Source organism: Salvelinus alpinus, chromosome 13 (genome assembly GCF_045679555.1).
Source record: "Salvelinus alpinus chromosome 13, SLU_Salpinus.1, whole genome shotgun sequence".
Taxonomy (NCBI): Eukaryota; Metazoa; Chordata; class Actinopteri; order Salmoniformes; family Salmonidae; genus Salvelinus; species Salvelinus alpinus.
The window spans coordinates 2,752,146-2,754,309 of record NC_092098.1 but is presented as its reverse complement, the minus strand read 5'-3'; the positions used below and the strand labels follow the sequence as shown (position 1 = coordinate 2,754,309).

Here is a 2,164-nt window from a genome sequence, read left to right as displayed (position 1 = left end):
TGCCATTACAATGAGCCCATCCTCCTATAGCTCCTCCCACCAGCCGCCACTGCCTCTGAGTATAGTCTAGCCCTACCCCTCAGACAAGTCCTGATGGCCCCTTGTAGAGCTGAAAGCAACTGGATGGGTGTAAGCAATATGTCAGACAACTCTGCCCAACCCAGGAAGGCTTGCCTGCCTTCCACCATGACAGTTTTCACCTTGAGAAGACAGACTGACACTGACCATTACAGACACAATGAACTGACTGACAACATGACATCCATGTTGGATCTATAATGCACCAATGAAATCTCTGCAGTGTTTTGTGGTTTCCTTCTGTCTGTCTCACTGTGTAACCTGACTCCACTGCTCCAGAGAGAAACCCCCTTCACCCTGCAGACCAGAATGCAACCTGGCTAAATTTATCACTGCCCTGGTAAATGTCGTAACAAAATTCAGGACTGTAACCCATGCAAGGCTGACAGACTGACTAACCGACTGTCTGTTTGACTGACTTTGTGACTGACTAGGTGACTAACTGCAACTCAGCCTCAGAGGAGACAAAGAGACAAGAGGAAAGACTCTTTAGCATTGATATCCTGGTAAGACAACACTCTGTCAGATTAGTAAGTACACTGTTCTGATCTCCTGGTTCTGGAGGGTTGCAGTCAATTGCATTTCAAATCAGCCTATTTAGGAAGTAAACGGAAGTTCCAATAAATAAAAAAAATCTGAGAAAAGCACTGAAACACAATGGAATTGGAATTTCAGTTTACTTCCTGAAGTGACTGAATCTAAATGGAATTGACCCCAACCCCGTTGTCTTACGTTCAGATGGTGTTCACTCCTATGCGACGTTCATCACTCGGTTCGACACACTATCTGATGCAAGACAATGCCCCAACCCTGGTTGCAGCATGTGCAGGGTTCTGTCCTAGCCTAGCACTAACACACCAGATCAAGCAAGGTCTTGATGATTAGTTGATTATTTGAATCAGGTGTGTAGTGTTGGTTTGGGACAAAAACCTGCACACACCACGGCTCTCCAGGACCAGGGTTGATTTACTGTAGGTTCTGTATTCGAGGTGTTTATTAGAACTATTCAGTGTAGTCTGGCTCCTAGCCAGAGTGTATTTTCCAGGATATTCACATGAAATTCATTTTAACTCAAAATTAACTAAAATCAATAGCTATTGAAACCAAATAAAGACAATCATAAAAGAGGAAGTTACTCTCTTACCTTTTTCCCTCTCCCTCCCTCTCTGCCTGTGTCTCACCCTCCCCAAAGATTCGTCCTTCCCGCCCCGCCGTCACGCGACTGTGACAGCTGTTTCAGCTGGCCCTGAAAGGCCCTGTGGATATCTCTGTGTCCTGCGTGCTCATCCCCTGACACCTGCTGTGTGGTGCCCTCTTCCACCTGTGCAAAGAGGAGGAGCATGCGCTGCTCTCCCCCAATGAAAAGGTGCCATGCCTCAATGTCGGCTTCGGCTGTTCAATCAGTATGGCCCGTTCCTGGCTGGCGGTCTACCTGCAGGTCTGTCCCGCCAGCGTGGGTGTGCTGCTCAATGGAGTGGAACTCACACCCGGCGCCAGGATAAAGTGACTAAGGGGGCAGTGAAATTGGCGAGGGGTCAACATTTTGGGGGGTTCTTGCATTGGAATGATATTGAATTCTGCTTACATCACGCTACACCACAATAAACACAATGTTCAAATGCCGAGACTCAGAGTTCATTGAGTGCTTTTGAAGTGACATGTAGGTTGACGCGAAATATGTAGCCTATCTCCACTCTGCTGTAAGAGCACAATGGACAGAGCCCTTCACACTAAAGCAAGGCTGTTTTGCTAATAAATATGGGCTACAAGATAGATAAGGTAATTAACCTGTTACAAACAACCTATTTGAATGCAGCCCTACACACAACTGTCTTACCAAAATACTACAAACTAAATGCTGAAAGTAGTAGCCTCGTTATTCAGTAGTAGCCTAGACTGCCTGCCGTCCTGTACCTGCCTGACTCTGACCTGATCACAAACCTCTGCCTGTCCTCGACCTGCCCTTTGCCTGCACCGTGTTTATAATAAATTATCTGAAAACTGTACTATCCGCCTCCTGGACCTCGACTCCCTCATAGCCTTGACCATCCGGATCGATAGGCAGATACGGGAATGTAGGAGGGAG

At 46.9% G+C, this 2,164-nt stretch overlaps 1 long non-coding RNA gene across 1 annotated transcript; it reads left to right on the top strand.

The window, feature by feature from the left end:
- Positions 1 to 423: 423 nt before the first annotated feature.
- On the top strand, positions 424 to 1,698 carry LOC139536813 (uncharacterized). Its single transcript, XR_011667400.1, has 2 exons — positions 424 to 584; positions 1,271 to 1,698. It is a non-coding gene; the product is annotated as an uncharacterized lncRNA (long non-coding RNA).
- The last annotated feature ends 466 nt before the right edge of the window (positions 1,699 to 2,164 follow it).